This window comes from Anopheles aquasalis, chromosome 2, assembly GCF_943734665.1.
Source record: "Anopheles aquasalis chromosome 2, idAnoAquaMG_Q_19, whole genome shotgun sequence".
Classification (NCBI taxonomy): Eukaryota; Metazoa; Arthropoda; class Insecta; order Diptera; family Culicidae; genus Anopheles; species Anopheles aquasalis.
In genome coordinates this window covers 21,930,001-21,947,500 of record NC_064877.1, presented here as the reverse complement: position 1 = coordinate 21,947,500, position 17,500 = coordinate 21,930,001, and the positions used below count along the sequence as shown (strand labels likewise).

At 50.3% G+C, this 17,500-nt stretch overlaps 1 protein-coding gene across 1 annotated transcript in view; it reads left to right on the top strand.

The window, feature by feature from the left end:
* Window positions 1-4,962: 4,962 nt before the first annotated feature.
* Window positions 4,963-17,500, top strand: part of LOC126572891 (hemicentin-1) — an 87,722-nt gene continuing 75,184 nt past the window's right edge. Inside the window, exon 1 of the mRNA XM_050232598.1 lies at window positions 4,963-5,238. The gene's annotated coding sequence lies outside the window, so the exon portion shown is untranslated. The remainder of the gene's footprint in view (window positions 5,239-17,500) is intronic.

Below are 17,500 nucleotides of genomic sequence, written 5' to 3'. Positions count from 1 at the left end.
TTTTTGTTGGTTTTTAATGAGGCGCCACCGCAAATGCTGTCAATGCTGATGCTGCTCAGGGAACGGTGCCAACCTGTCGCCAACCGATGGAAACGAATGGATGGCGGTCATGGTGGCCGCTCGTGGAGAAGGATCAGAAGCGAGAAACGTTCTATCAACGCATATTGACCTAACATCGATCACCGTCACGTACTACAGAGAGCTTGTTCTGGAAGCAATTTCTTTCGACATAAATCGGGTCACGGGATCCTTTGGATGATTGAATAATGGGAACGATCTTGGTTCAGCGGATGGATGGTACAATGTAGTTTGCTGGAAGTGAAATTGATTTCCCTCAGCTCAGGAGTGAACTATAGTGCGATGCTAGTAATTTGCATTGTAACAATGTTGCGCATACTTAAGGCAACAGCAGACATCCCTTCAAAATACCTTCGTTATAAGGCAGCAGATAACCACAACACAATCGCAACTACCCCGCCCAAAAAGTCGGCCGAGGCACCATTTGTGTCGCCAAACAAGCCTTTGTTATTGATAAAGTTGCCCGGGCAAGGGGAAAGTGCTGGTAAGATGCCTTGCCTTGCCTTGGAAACACAACGGACATGTCAGACGGCGTGAGAAGCGAAGAAGGCGATGCCGGTGACATCGAGAGGGGCTCGGTTTTATCTGCAAACAATAAAATGGTACAGATTGTAAAACAGCAGCAATTTTTATGTAAACCCTCGCGAGCGCGCGCACACGCGGACTGCCGGAAATGTAAAAATCTCCATTCACCACGGCAGCAACAACGGACACAGCAGCAGTTGCAGTGCGCAGTGTTTGTTGAAGAATGTTGTGAGTTCCCCTCTGACCCCACAACAACACATTGACATGATACGGTGGTGCGGAGCGTGAGATGATGATCCGGATGGGGAAGGCCGCGTGGAACAGTTTGGAATTGTTTTGTGCTCGTTGGACCTTTTTTGGCGGGGGAAGGATGAGTTGGAATGATGGCGCACCGGACCGGAGGTGTCACTTTGTCGTGGTTTTGGTTTCGCCGTTGTTTCTTGTTTTGCTTGCAGCAACGTAGACGATATCGTTTCGACGAAGAAAAGAGATGAAATGGTCTCCCCTATTGTTGTTCGCCGCGGCGGCCTCTCTGTGGGGCAGAAACTCCAAGTCGGTGTACTGGCGGTGACACGTCGAAATTGTGACGATTTCCGGACGGACTCCAACAAGTGACGTATGGTGCGCTGATGTCCTTTTGTTCCTCGATGAGTTTCTTCGCAGAACAACAGATCCGCACAGAAGGAAATTGGGAGTGTAGAGAGACGGATTAACTGAACAATTTTTGGTTGGATTTGCTTACTTACCTAGTTGTCTTTTCCATTCATCGCTGCCGCAAACTGGTTAGATGGAATCCGGCAAGAGGAATCCATCCAGTATGCGTCACCGCCATCGTCGTCGTCGTCGTCGGCCAGGCCCAAAAAAGGAATCTCCATTGTCCTACACACGCACTCACAAGAACCAGCGACATCAACTGGTTTTTGTTGTGTTCATCGTCGTCGTCGTCGTCGTGTCGTTGGGTTCTTTCCAACTTTTTCCATTTCCTGCTCCTATGCTCTTTGCCGCTTTGTTGTGCGTTGTGCTGCCCATTGTTATCGCGATGTCGTCTCGTGGTTTCGATGTCGGTGGTTTCCGATTACGCCGTGGGAAGGTCATTCGCCGACCGCCTGCATGGTCAACGCTCTTGATCCAGCAAGCAGGCTGGCTGGCTGGCTGTTCTTCTTGGAGGTCGCTCCGAGCGCAATTCAAGCGCACCGTAGGTCAGTTGCATACAATTCCGTTGCCTTGCGCTGGGGCCTCTGGGGCGGCCTGTGTGAGTGCGAGTGTTGCGCAACCACCGGTGCACCCCCGGCGCGCATAAGATTATCGCAGGAAATCTGACACCCCCAGAGACAGATCCAGATCCCACCACCGCCAGCTGCATGCTGTGCTTCCATCTATCTCTCGCTCTCTCCCTCTCGCTATTGGTGTGATGATTTATGTGGGCCGCTAGCAGCCCAGCCCATAACTAGCCGGGCCGAGAATCTCACTGCAGTTTGGCATCTCGGAGCTGGCCTTCGCGATGTCCGCGATGTCGCGCGATGAATTATTGCTAATTGCTCCGGCCGAGTGCGACTAAGCAGGAGATCATTTTCCTGTGGCCACCAAGATCAACAGCGCTGCCGTATGCGCTAGATGTGCCTCTTAATGAGGGTCATGGCGACGGATTAGAGTCACTGCAGCTTGCCCCCGTGTGGGAGCGATCTTGGCACTTTCGGTTGCTGCCTTCGCATCAATCTCAGCCGAGCTATCCGTCTGTGAGTCAGCCATTATTTATAAGCATAATTGTCGTTCTATGTGAGTGACACAATTTAAATTCAAGGATTACCGGAGTGGAATTAACGGATACAATTAACCATCATTGGTAGCAACATTATCAAGAACATTATTTTAATAGACTCCAAAGCGATATTTCTATTCCGTTCGCTGGTGCGGAATGTGCATGAGGTTTCGGTTACCAAAGTAGCCTCAGTTGACTAATTTTTAATTTAAGCTCCAAACGAAGCAAACGAAGTAGGCTTCGTAACCGTTTTTTTTGGGGGATCACCCATTGCTGCCTTCAACCAGCATGCCGTGAAATCACAATATTTTCCATTTGTTACGCCATGGGCCTTTTTTCCCTAAAATTTTTCAATCTTACTTTGCATGCCGCAGAACCATTAATGCATGCTGTGCCAGTGAGTGCCTCTTGTTTTACGGTACAATGAGATGAAATAAATAAACATAAGTTCGCGTAATAGCTGGGCCGAGCAGGAGTGAGCACTCAAAACATGCTAAAAGCTCCCTCGCCGTTGTCGTCGTCGTTGTTGTTGTTGTTGCTAGGGGGGAGGATGGTACCTAGGGAGTAAAAGCGGAAGAGAGCGTCGTTCAGTGTGTTCCCTAGTGGCCCGTCGTCCCGAAACCCCCGTCGTTTTAACGTGATGTTCTGTGATGTAAATATTTCAAAAATATGTTCCATTGTTTGGTTGCACTCGGCGTTCCTCCCTCTCATCCCTCTTATGCGTGCGTCCGCTCTCTCCTCGTGTGCTGCACGCTGCATTACTTTTATCGAAACCACTACCACCACTAACGTGAGGGGCATCCGAGCAAGAGTGGACCCAAAACCAACCAGACCAGTCAGACCAGCAGGTCCGGCCAGATGCGTCATCAAGCGTTCTTCCGGTAAGGCCATTTCCGGCCCGGTTTCCCGAGAGAATAGTGAGTTTCGCTTCTAGCATAGGTGGCATGGATCGTGTACCACCCCGCCGGTTGGAGTACGTTGTTCGATGTGCTTTGATTGAAATTCACCTTTTGGCTCGCCCTCTCCTCCCCTTACTCGCTCCACTTTCATCATCCCCTGCCGCACCGGGAACATTATGGAACGGGAGCACACGGGGATAAAATCGTGACCATCAGCAACGCCGGGCGAGGTCAATGGTTGAGATTGGTGGTGCGACACAATGAACCACATTCCGGCCGCACCGTGTCCACTTTCTGCCCCCACTTCTCTCATGGTGTCTGGTATGTCTTGTGGCGGCAACCACGAGCCGCAATTTCGTTTCGCAATGCAACCGCCATCGCTCACACTGCCAAGCTATGCTGGACACCGGGCGCGAGTCACGGTGTGTACCGTCGCGATATGCGTCATGCTGGGCCCCCGCGGGAGAACACGGGTCTGGTATGGCGAGGGGGGGTGGGAGAGAGAAGTGGCCCATAGACCGTCACGGCGCCGTACCGAACGGTCTGGCGTATGGTTTAGTAACGCCTTTCGAACCGAACCGTACCAGGCGGACCATGTTGCTGCTTTCGTTCGGTGCCTTTGTCCATTTCATTCCAAAAACCCTTCCATTCCGTTCGCGCGCGCACGTCGCTGTCCGTTGGGGACGGCTCTCCGGCACATTTTTCTGGCCCCGCAACGTCCTCCCCCTGCTTTCGTCGTTTGCATCCTCCCCCTCACACACGCTGGCCACGCATGCTGCCACGATACGGCACGCTGAACAATGGCCTTTTTTTTTGGGGGGTGGAGGGAAGGAACGGTGAGCGACAGTGTAACGAATTTGCAGGCATCGACCGCGGCACAAAACGGGCACACCATGGGCGAGCAACCGTAACGAAAGTGAATTTCGGTCCAGCAATCGTCGTCGTCGTCGTCGGTCGTCCGGCCAGCTGGCCAGCATACAGGCCTGGCGCCCCACCGTTCGATGGAAAGCGCCGCTTCGGTGAGATGTGAACTTCCCCTGTCGCAAGTCGTCTCATCTCACTCACTGAGAATGGTTGTTTACCTTTTTGGCAGCTCACTTCGGAGTTTCATGCGTGCGGTGCGCATGATGGAGGTAGCACGCAGGGCGGGGGTCTAATGGTAGGGTATGATACACGCGAGACATGGTTGAGCGCCTGCCTGCCACCCCCCCCAACATACGCTGCTAACACCACTGTCGGACGAACTGTGAACGAGCCTCCGACGACTCACATGCCAGCACACAGATCACAGATCTCGTACCGTGGTCTCGGACAGGGAGAGACCGCGAGAGCGAGTGATTTTTATGCTCACATGCCCAACGCCAGCTCGCTCTACGCATGCACGCGGGGGTGTAAAAGTCCAATAAAGGGGAAGACACAAAAATATGCTCTCTCTCGCTATGGGGAAATTTATGCTGCCGTGAGATAGAAACGAAACGGAAAGCACTACGAGAATGGGAAAAGCCGAACGCGACATTACGCAGACTGCGTTTGGCCGAACCCAAACCCGAGACCGTCCGCCTCGGGCCGAAAGCTTCTCTACTGCTGCTGCTGGTACGGTACGGTACCGCACGGCGTGGCGGACTTTTCGGTTGACGGTTCGCTACCAGTGGCTCAGTCCGGTTGTTGTCGCGTTGACGAACGAAATGCAACGGCAGCGGGTATAAGTTTTGCAGCATCACGAGTCACCGTCGTCGTCGTCGTCTTTGGCTGCTGGTAATCATCGCGTCACGCGTTACACTTTCACGCACGCAGCACGATCGTAAAGGGTATATTGCTGCTTGGTTAGTGTTGTCTGAGGGCAGCAGACCTTTGTGGCGTGGTGCTGATGGTTAATGAAAGTGTTGAGCAATTCGAACACGGATTCCGGTGCAACTCCAGTGGTCCGTAGCGAGTTTGCTGGTGAAGTGAAGTGCGCTCGCTGTCGAATTAGAGAAGGTAAATGCATTTAGGTGAATGGTTTCTGTGTTTCGGTGTGACGCATTTTGGATAGTTAGTTCGAGAGCAAATGGCGATCAGTTGTTGGTTGTGTATTCTTTTCCAACAGATTGAAGGGTGTTTTTTTAGGAACAGAATGTGTGTTTTGTCATGTGTGATTTTTGAAGAATAGTTTGTGAGGAAGGGATTATTTGATTTAATCAAATTAATCCACACATGTTGTTTTGTGTGCGACCACGTGTAAGGTTTGATGGCAAATGGCAATCAAATAAAGTGCCCTTACTCTCTACTGCTGTATCCAAACCAACAAGACCCTATCTTCGATCGATTAATGGAAGCATATCACCCACAACGTTGCAACCAGTACTCAAATTCCCATATTCCGTAAATTACCGACCAATTTGGTATCCGACCCACCGTCAAGCAACACAGAACAACCGCACAAAACCGCGACCAACTCAATCCCAGTGCTGTGTCGAACAGAATGTGTGTTTTGGTGTGCGGGAGTGTCAAACGGAGCGTAATGGGGAGAAGGCGGCCTCATTTGCCGTTAATTTTTGCCTCCTCAATGGCACGACTGGTGTGCGACTGTCTTAACGATCGGCGTTAAAGTCGCAAGTTTATCCCGTGAAATTATCCTTCATCAGCACTCTCCGAGACCTCCCTTTTTGGTCGTTCACTACTTTCTCGGCGATCCTTGGCCTTCATCGCACCACCGGCACTCCGTTTAGTATCAGCAGCAGCAGCAGCAGCAGCAGCAGCAGCAGCAGCAACGCATAGCAGAGAAGAAGTAGTAGCAGCAGCCGTTAGTGTGCGGAAGTGGCATAATTAATTGTGCCATTAGTGTGTCGCTGCTGTGTGTATGTGTGCATGTGTTTGTGACCATTTGAATCTCTCTGTGTGCTTGGGTCGTCTTTCTCTGTGTGTTTTTGTGTGTGTCTGTATGCAGCCATTGTGAAATGGCTCATTGTGGTTGGTATGACGCAAAGTGAAAGAATGAGAGAGATGTACAAAACCGGAAGTGAAAGCAATCCTGCAGGAAGTGCTCTGTGGGGGGGGGGGGGGGGGGAGAGGGGGGTGGCCACCAGAAGCCACACTAGCACCGTCATCGGATCCACTCGTTTATTGTAGTCTGTGGCCGTGTGCCAGTGAACCTAACGATTGGTGAATTTTAAGTGTGCGGTCGACTAAGGGTCTCTGTATGTGTGTCGGTGCCAGGGTTTGGTTGCCATGGAGCCCGGGAATTAAGTCACTTGGTCGACGTCAAGGAGGCTTTCGAAAAGCGAAAAGTTTATCCTCGACCTTCTGCAGCAGCAGCAGCCAGCGCTTTGGCCACAGCAAAGTGTCAAACAATAGGATCCCGTGGCCCAGGGGACTGCTGCACATGCACACAAACAGAGGGCACACAACCATACCCTCCCACTCATAAAGGTAAGTGACAATCTGTTTACTTAGTTCAAGCAGTGCCCCATCCCTCGGTGGTGGGAGAGAAACCGCAAAACACCTTCCAAGACCACCACCCGCCCAATGACACCTGAGCATCCTTAGAAGGTGCGTGTCCAGGATGGTTTCGCGTCCGGGCTCCAAATTACCACCAACTTTCCAGTTCCTTTAGGGGGTTTTTGGGGCGAGGGATGGACCCTACTACGTTCAAACTTTTGTGGCCACTTTGTGCGAGTTTTCTCATCAGAGAGACCATCCTAGGGAAAAGGTGGAGCCTAGCGAGGTCGACCGTGTCAAGTGTGGTCGGTTTCCCGGACCCTTTGGCAAGGACAACGACAATGCCGTCAATGCCCATCTCAACCCCCCAGGGGGCGGGAGAGAAAGTTGGTGCCGGTTTGATTGTGTTCGATAAATATTTTAAACCAAAGTATCCCTTTATTGTGTGCGAGTTTATACCCACCCCAAGAATCTCGATAGGCTGCTAGCCCCTCAATCTCAATCACCTTGCCATCAGTAGCAACAGCAGTAGCATTATCTGCGCTCTACAGTCTTCCGTGTGGCCATGTGTGGGTGTGTGTTTGGGTGGCTTGATAAGGAGAGGGATGGGATCGTTTCGTGCAAACAGTTCCCCTTAAGGTGGCGAAATCGACTTTCGAAACGGATTAGGGCGAGGCTAGGACTTTCCGGTTTTGATGAAGTTGCTTTCCGTGGTGCGGTGTGGTTCTCCTGCTTCCCCTGTGCCCCTTCGCCAGGGGGATGAGCATTGTTTCATGCACGAAAGAGCTTTTGTCAACGGTTTAGTGTGTGGTTTGTGGTGGTGAGTTTGCCTTTGAAGACAGCTGCTTAGGCCTGGAGCAGCATTAGAACAGAAAGTTCCATTATTTATAGACTCTCACCTCTCTCTCTCTCTCTCTCTCTCTCTCTCTCTTTGCTTTAGAGATCCAACTTTTGTTTCATCATAACCGAGGCGAGGATATGGCCTCAGGATGGCAATTCTCGTCTCGACTATGGAAATGAATGATTGATGTATAGACAATATTGGTGAATGATTTAAGATCCATCATCATCATCATAGCAGCAGCAGAACTGTCAGGAGAATGTGTCGGATCCATTGGTTGACACTCCTGTGTCTCGATGCAGAAGGACACACTTATAGGTCTTTTCTGTGACTGATTTTATAGTCAAGTGTTCGAAGTCCCTTTTCAAATCGTACCACAAATGAGTTTCCAACGAACTTCTCGAATGGGGAAATGTGAAATGATTAATATTGACAATTCCAATTTCTCGCTAAAGGATAAGTCCTGGGAGTCAGAACGCCTAATGGAACACGCAATACTCCTCCTCCCTCCACCACCCTGATTGAACATCACAAACACGTAACATGCTACTAATATGAAACAATTAATCCCTTTGCGGAATTTACTCGAATTCCCCCGGGAACGCTCCCGCTTACGGTTCTAAAACATCCAATAAAAACATTCATTTATGCGGTTCGCTCCATCCGCCTTTGGCCAACTCCCGTTGGTGGTGGTGCGCCGTGAACAGAACAAAAACAAAAACAGGCATCCAAACATCAGACGACGGAATGTTTGCCGCTGGAAATTGAAATGTTGCTGCTCTGTCGGGCAAGCAACAATCCAGCAGCAACAACAACATCAACTGCGTCCTTGTTGTGGTGGAAGCCCCTTTTTGGTCGATATATCCTCCAACGCTACCTCATTTGAGATATGGTGTGTGCGGATGCTGGGTTGCCGGAGCATTGTCGTACATGGTCCCCAGGCCCTCCCACCACGCCACACGTTCCCAGTGTGAGGATGGTGAGGAAATAAATAAATTGATATTTAAACAGCTTCGAGCAACAACATACGCACGGGCATGCCGGTACGCCGAGTGTACGGTACGGTCTGCCATGGGCCCACGATCAGCCTTTGTGCTTCACCAGCTGCCGCCAACCGCTTTTTCCCATTGTTGTTATCGTCGTCGACGACGTCGTCGTTGTGGTGGTACGGCAGTATCGCAAGCGTATCGAATTTATCGGTTGAGCAATTGCAAATGTGATATCGATTTCCAAGCCAAAGAGTTTATCCTCAAATTCTAAAGCACCGTGCGGCTCTGGATTCAACTTCGGCCCAAAATCGTTGTTCGGATTGTTGTGCTCGAGAGTGATGTAGAAGCGGTGCTGGTGGATGGAGGACGGCAGCTGGCTGGCTGGCTGACTGGCGGTTACACTCAAATGCTCAAAAGTTCGCGTTCACGTACCGGTACGTACGGCCATTATGTTTGGGTTGGTTCGGGCTTCACTGATGTTTAAGTGGAGCGGATTTTATGTTTGAAGAGAAGATGGAAATTGGAGTCGTCAACAGTCTCCAATGGGCCCTCGGAAGCAAAAGGTCCCACGGAACACTCGCGCATCGCATGGGGATGCTCCGGTATCCACGGATGCTTGATTACTTGGGATTGATCGAACGCAACAAAGGTCCCGGTTATGGCCAGCGCAGTCTTCAGACCTTCCGAGAAATCAGTGACCGAATCGATAACATTTCCGATCGGCTCCCGGAGAATAAAAATACAAAACCCCATTTTTTGGATTCACGTCAAGTTCCGCACATTCCCAAGCTGCCATTCCAAGAGTGCATCCAGAAGGGCGCGTGATGGCAACGACATTCCCTTGCCGGAACGAACTGCCATTTTTCACGTTTCACAGTCGAGAGAGAGAGATGGAGAGAGGGAACGAAAAATGCTCCAAAGTAACACAAATAAATTCAATTTATTAGCGCGTGGAATGCCACGCTACCACGATGGCTGTGGGACCGTCTAGTGTCCGTTAATCCCGCGGCAACAGCTCTTGTCCACCTCTGGTCTGGAGCTGTGGTGCCAAGAGGCGAGAGCTTTCGCACGGACACGGAGATGGTACGGTGCGCCCGGAATCGTAATCCGATTGCCGGCGATGGCGAACCCATACCGGCAAATCGATTAACATCTACTGGTGTGCACCCCGGGACGCCCGGATCGAAGCCCGAAATTCCGTTCAATTGTGCACGCTGCGTGACGCCGTTCCGCGTTGGGACGCTTTTCGGTGCGCCACGTGACACGCCGATGGAAAGTGGTGCGAAGCGTACGCGGCACTTCGAACCGGCTGTAGTTCGTTAGCACACCGAAGAAGCTGATGTAGGAGTCGAAAGATATTAAGATGTCTACGTGGCACAGTAGTAAACATTCAAGAGCTTTCCGTAATCGTGATCATCGTTGGTGAATCTGAGATTTTCCTCGAAAGGGATGGTAGAATGTGTTTTTTTTTCTAACGATCCGGTACTTACAAAAAGAAAAACACAAGCAGTATCCCCCCGGGAGAAAGGATGACCTTCCGTGCGGACCGCGGACTGGCTTAGAAGAACAGGAACTCTTGACTTTCCTAGTACACCGAGCTGTGCTTGCTGCCGAGTTACATCTGATTTCAAGCTGATTTCGACTGAAAATCCCACGCGGCACCGAGCGTTACTTTTGCAAGCTGCTGCTATTTTGATTAATGACCTCGGGACCTGGTGCGCTTGCCGGGATTACCGGTAATTGCGGGTCCTGTAGATAGAGCTCCTCCACAAAACAAAAAAAGACGAACGCAAAGGCACTCCTGGCGACGCTGACTCTGTTATATGCAGAGGAAAAGCGGAAAATCCTCGCCAGCAGGCAGAACCGAGCACCGTCCGTCCGGCTGTCCGTGGGTCGATTCTCCTTGACACGACACGTCGCTCCGGTACCGAGCCTGACGTCCATTTGGTAAACGATTTTTTACACCATCTCCTCAGTACTGCTGCTGCCGCTGCTGATGGTTCTCCTTTTTGGCAAGATGAAGCCCGTAAGCCCCGGGCAACATCTTCGGTAATCGACTTGGACAGCTCCGTGGAGTGGCCACTCCGCCACCATCCTGGCGGATAGTCGGATGAAGGATTTCTCGGCTAAGAAATTCGGCCAGAGCTGGATTTGCGAACGGCGAACCGAGGGGCCGTTAAATCTTTGGTCAGAAAATTAGAAACTCCCTCGGCTCCCGGGGGCCCGGTTACTGGATGTTGAGGATTCCGCGTTCACGTTCGCGAGACCGGACTCAAGCCGGCCGCCAAGATGCCGTCCCATGGCGCCATGAAGAGAGAGAGACGGAGAGAGAGAGAGAAGGAGTGCACTAAACGGGAGTGAAGTTTTATGTTATTCCATGGCTGTTCGTCCCTGGCGCAATTAGATTCCGGCGTAATATTCGCGCATTTGCAATTTTGTAGATCCTGTCGTCCCCTTGATTCCCTGCCTTGATGATGGTGCTGCTGCTGCTGCTGCTGCAGGCAGGATAATGGTCCCAGGGCCCTGTGCACGACCAAGGGTTCCGTAATTATTCGTTTCTGGTTTGCCTTCCGCCATGGCCGTCCCATTAATCTCCGGTTTTTGGGGGCAGCAGCAGACGGGAAGACAAGGCATGAGGACAGTTTTTCGCTAAAGTTGCGTGGAGTTGGTGTTGCGGAAGTGGCAGTCCAGGGTAGTGCTTTATCATGAACACCCAGCGTTCAGGAGTTTCGTTCATTTTCCTAAGATTGTTTCGTCAAAACAGAGATGTTCGTTTGTCAGTTTTCAAAATAAATTTTCTTGACTTTTGCCATCACCATTCATTAGTTAGTTTGCCGTTGGATGTTGAACTTGCTGCCTCCGCTGGAAGAGAAGAAAAGATTAATGGAAAAGGTGAACAAAACAAACTGGCCATTCCCGACGGCCGATGCCTGATCGATGACAATCAGTCTAATTGACGTTTGACGATATCACGCCCGGTCCGCGGCCGGTGTTGGGCAACTCGCTTCTCTCGATCTCGTGAAGTTGTTTGCCAAATTACCCGAAATTAACGCCAGATCGATCGCCGCTTGGCATGCGAACGGCCCAAAACTTTCCTTTCCGTCCACCGAAACCTCCGAGTCCCGTGGCCGGTTTGTTGTGTTGTGTTTGGCGAGGCGAAACGACGACGCCTCGGTCCGAAATAGACCTCGGTGACCGGATTCTTACACACCGGATTCGGTGTGGCAGGAACTTTTCCGCAAACGCCTTTCGCCATCGTCGTCGCCCGTGTTTGGGAGTAACTGTTTACATCTATTCCGTTGGCTCCGTTGTCGATTGTGCCCATCACGCAACCAAACTCTGGCCAGTTCTGGAGTTCTACCGACGAGGAATGTCTGAAGTATTCCAGTTGTCGGCGGATGGTAACTTTTGTGTCCCGGAAGCCTTTCTCCTCTCGCACTCTCCAGTCGGCGGTAGTCGTTTCCTGGTAGCATAGACTAACATTTGCCTTGTCATCGAATGATTGTTTCGTTCGTTTGTTTGTCCCATCGGTCCCAAAAGCGTTCCGTAGTCGTCCTGGGTGTCCTGGCGCAGGAGATTTGTGAAGAAACACCTCCAACGTTCTGCCCGGCTTCCCGGCCCTCCGGTGGTTGGAATGTCGGCAAAGTTGAACACACTCATCTGTCACCGACCGGCGTCGTCGCCTGGCCATCACAATGAAGACCGTAGCCCCCCCGGGGGACCTGGCCGGGGGACCGGAGCAGATCGGAGCCGATTGTGTGGTGGAGAAGAAAACGAATTTGATTGAGTTTTGGGGTTGCTCGCGCCAGAAATTGATTTCCCGCCTTGATCCCCTCACCGACAAAGGAAGGAAGGAAGGAGGAAAGGCAGGAGAGGGACGGCATGTTTTCCCAGGAAGTGACGCCGCTAATGCTAACGTTCTGTCCCGTCCCCGGTGGTCGTTCCAACACTCGGCACTGGTCGAATCGTTGAAATGAATCGATTTCGGAACTGTCTTGCAATTTAATTACTTTCCATTGACATTGTCGGGGAGGGTAGGCGATAAGCGGCACAGCACTACAAGAGGCCGTCGACAACCGATTAAGGAGACTCTGTTGGACTTGGACTCAATCCTGAGGCTTGGGTGGTGGTGCGCTGCTTGCTGTCAAACAAATTATCCTTTTTCAATGGCAGTGCTGCCATAACGATTACCATTGCTATAAGTGTCGCCATTTTTCTGGGAATTCCATGCTCCCAGACCCGAAGGTTCTAGTCGGTGATTCGGTTCTGCAGAAGTTGAAGTCGTTTCAGGGGAGGAGAGTGAGGTGATCGATAAGACGGTCGGTGCTTAAGGAGGTGGAGCATCGTTTGAATGGGGGATCATTGCGGCAACGAAAGAATGGTGCTCCCGTCTGCCTAATGGCGTTTATCTGCGGTGCCAGCATGTCTCGGTGAATGAATATTTCACTCGTGCCATACAGCTGGACCCGACAGACGTGGTCACAGACAGGGTACCAGGAAGTAGCTGCCTGGACAAACGATCGGAGTGCTAGGACTCATCTGGTGTGATTTCATGGTGCTTGGGGCGAACGATGGGCGCAAGTTCCAGGAATTTCGGTGACCATCAACCCCCCCCTTTTACTGGGGGTCGGTAACAATTATGGCAGGCAATGCATAAAAGGCGACCATTGATGGAGTAGCCATTAGCGGATCAATTATTAGTAGACAACCGAGTTTAATGGGTGTCCTGTTACCTGTTTCCGCCCATAAAGCTTGGAGGTGAGTGCTTGGAGCGCGATGCCTAAATGCCTATTTTTAAGGTCTTATCAGCGAACGGAGATCAAAGCCGCACAATGAAAGAGATTTTTAGTGGAAATTCTGGGAACACCATTGAGTTCACCTGATGGCCACAGGGGTTTTGAACAATGAAATGTTGTAAATTCAATTCGTTGACCAATAGCCGAACTAGGACCCGATAGTGGTTGTTGGTTTCGCTGTATAGGAATGTGGTTTCCAAATTAATTTAGCAGAAATGATGGAGCAGCTTCACAATTTTCTAAATTAAATCTAGTGCAGGCTTAGTGTTTGGGACCACAATGCGTCAATTAAATATGTATGTGGAATGCTTACCTTTATGAACGCTCCGTATTAACATTTCCACGAAACGAATAGAACAGAATTGGGCATGCGAGGGTGCACATTATTATAATTAATGAGGATCACCATGATGGTACATCAGTGGAATTACATCGCGAAAGTTGAATGCCTCGAACATAATTTGACCAAAAACTACATTCGAACTCTGATGATGGTACTCATAATTTGAACACAAAATGCAATGAATGGAATGGAGAGCATTCATTTCCTTTGCAATCAACCCAGTTCCAGGGCCGCGGACTCTTTGACGACGTAAATCAATAAGTGCTGCACCACTACTCGATTGTGTTCGATTCCTACAAAGTAAAGACAACAAAATATCGCCAGATCGTGGAAAAAGGAAAAATAGGAAAGTCCTTTCCCCCTCGCATCGAGCGGCCATCGTTTATCATCATCATTGCCGACATTGGCATCGGAATTGGTGGAATGGTTGCCGTTGGCTGACGGTTACGATACGATGTGTGCTCGTCTGTCGAGTGGAATAGAGATTTTCCTTTTGTTTTCTACCCCTTTACCCATCGATCGAACGGAAAAAGGGAAAACATGGTCGGTTGACATGCGATTGTTAAATTTTCGACAACTGACAAGCTCGAGCTCGAGAGAGTTTTGTGCGAATCGCGGACCACACGGACGAAACCGTGGCTGCCGCGTCCATCAATTGATAGAAAGTGCGCAGTAAGTGGTGGAAAGGACAGAGTAGCACAGAGCAGGGAGGTCCTGTGTTGATGGTGTAGCAAAGCGAAATGAAACAACATTTCTGCGCGGTTTTTTTATGTTTTTTTCTTTTGTTTTTTGGTTTTTCTACTCGATTGTCTGCTGGCGGGCGATACAGTAATTGTTTTCCCAGCTTGTCACTCGTGAGATTAAACCGGTTCACTGCAAAATCGCTTGTTCGGGATTGGTGAATGTCCTGGAGAAGAGAGAGAAAAAAAGCGATAGTTAAAATGCTGCTTTGACTCTTCTGTGATACGTCATTCGGTTCGTACATTAGTGGCAATTTCCTGGCGATCGACGCCAGCGGTCGCATTCACTCCCAAAAAGGGCTACAGAAGATAGGGAAAGCTGAAGCTTTATCTGCAAAAAACCCATACTTGATCTGGTCAAAACGGATTGTAGCTCTATGCGTGACTTACAATGGAATTGAAAGCATGGACTGCGCTCTCCCCCATGAATCATCAACCATCCAGCGTCGTTCCGCTCGAAGGAAGACACGGGCGGTGGCCCGGCCCTTTTGCGCAACCGGATATACGCGCGTGTGCGGACAAAGTTATTTAACTTTTTGCCCGTTCGAGGTTTAGTTAGGTATCTAGTGTTTTTTTAAAATTTTATTGTCATTTGACTTTTTGTCGTCGTTCGCAATGGATTTGACTTCACGGACAGTGTTCGATCTATTTCGCTAATCGATTTTGTCGGTTTTCCGGGTTTTCTTTTTTTTTTTGCTGTTGCTTTTGTCGAGGGAAAACAACCCCCCAGAAACCACCGTCGGCGTGGTGCAGTCCCTTGATGACGCTGACATGCTGGCTGCTCTCGTTTTCGGTGCCATTTAATTGAATTGCTTTCTGCGGTTTTTAATCAGCGCGCGTGGTCGCGACCGGTGCTGCTGCTGCTGCCGGTGCCGGTGCCGGTGCCGGTGCCAGTGCTTGTTGCCGGAGAACCGTGACCGTGTCGGTCACCCGTGGGCAAATTAGTGCCTCTCTTTCGCGGGCCAACCAACCACCGAGCGAGTGAGCATTAATTTTATGCACTTTTGCACATTCAGCCGCCAACGCCACCAGCATCGATGTGTCGCGTGATGCAATTTGATGGTATTAGAAGCGCGAGCAGCTGATTAACTCGCGGGGAGACCGTTGGTTAACCAACCATGTAGAGGATCCCCTGCTACGGTGCTGCTCCATTTGTCTGCACAATGTCTGTCTCATTAGTGTCGTGGTGTCCCCAAACGGTTTCAAACCATAATTTGATCGACATATTGGAACGATTTCATTTGTCAAAACACCACCGTGATGCTTCTTAGAAACAAAAACAAGCGAAGCACGATCATCGCGGGTCTTTTGCCTTCGTCCATTAACTCGAGATACCTTTCGAGGCGGTTTATTGTTTGGTTTTTTGAAACGCGGAAGCACATGTGATTGCCGGGGTGTGCAGGGTGCTGCTCACGCTCAAGCGAGTGCGATGCTTATCAGACCGTGAAAGGCGTCGGTGTGGTATATGTGGGTTCAAGGTTTTCTCCATAAATTAGTGGGCTCTCAGCTCTCAGAAAACAACATGGCCATAGAATACGTCGCCCATGGAGAAGCTTTTATTTGCTGAACCACAACAACAACAACAACGTAACTCCAGTGCCGTTGACCTCCGTGTTTGTTAGCAATAGAAGCAGCAGCAGCACCAGCAACTGACACGGCACCTTGCTTCTCTCTTGGTCCCCCGCTAAATTAATCTCAGTATTCGATCACTTTATGGCACATTTATGGTTGGTGGTGCCGCTGGCACGGCCATTGTTGGCACGGTGTCATCTGAGAAAAGAGGATTAATTTTATGGACCGTCGCGGCCCTGCCACCGATTCGGCGGAGGCAAACGCAATCGTGTCCTCCGTTTGGCTTCCTACGAATACTAGTCTACGCTACGCACTAATCCATCTTCGAATGCTGACGATGCTGTGGCCGGCACTGGTGCTGTGGTTTTCTGCCGCTGCTCATCATATCATTAGCCTAATTGAATATAAACATTATCGAGCTTAATTAAGCAGAACAACTGCCACTTGTTCTAATCCAAGCGCAGCCAGTCCGCGTGTCCACGATTCCCATTGTTGCCATTTTCGCTTGGCCAGCGACAACTATTTGTCGGCATTCGGGGAGATTCGATTTCGTGCAGCGTTTCAGCTTCCCGTTCCCTGTCCGACCACCGGTGACACATTATTGTTATCATTATTATTGCTGGCCAACCAACTTCCGCTGGTGCCTTCCACTGTGGTGTGCTTATCGATAATCCGAGCACCGGAATTGAGTGGAGCGAGGATTGGAGTCTGGCTGAAAGTGTCTTGTTGGTGGTGTTGTGGCGAACCGAGAGACGAGTTTCTCATTTGTTTCATTAGCGTCGGTTCCATTTCGGTCCTTGATTGGAAGTTGGAGCACGTTGGAACGATGGAACGTTGTAAGTATTCCAGAAGACACTAGTGCTATTGATAAATGCAAACATGGCCCTTTCAGTGAAACGGATTCTGATCCAGCATTTCTCGGCGCTACACGATGATGCCAAGATGATGCAGTTAGCGGTGTTTCCGGGCAATGGGGAAAAAGGAAAGAGTGAAAGAAAAAATGCTTCAGCCGACAGATTGTTGGCGGGAAACACGCTATTAGGCAGAAACAATGGCTGCATAATTGAATTTTATGATGATTACACTGTTGGATTGTATTTTTTTTTGCGCTGTTGTTTTTGTTTTTTCCGCCCTTTGGTGGCCCACCATCGTTTGCCGGTGGCGCTATGGGTTCCTACCTTCCGTTTCTTTCGTCTGCATCGTGAACCAGGGGAGACCGAGAAGCATAAAAGTAGAAAAGAATGGTGAAGCAAATTGCAGACACGATAAAATCTAGCTTGCAAGCGGACGGCACTATCGCCGACTACACACCGACCGGCCAAAAACCGGCGTCAGGACGTCGCTAGACTGGCGGACTGGCTTGCGGCAGGTGGCTTGAGGAGCACGCCCCAGGTACCGGGCACGTGTGCAACGCCCAGCAGCAGAAAGTGCAAAACGGCGGAATCTTGCTTGCCTCTCGCGCGCTGAGGTGATGAAATGGTTGTGGCAAAGCGTGAAAGCAAAAATAAAATGGATCGCCCGGCTGAATTCCGGTCACGGGA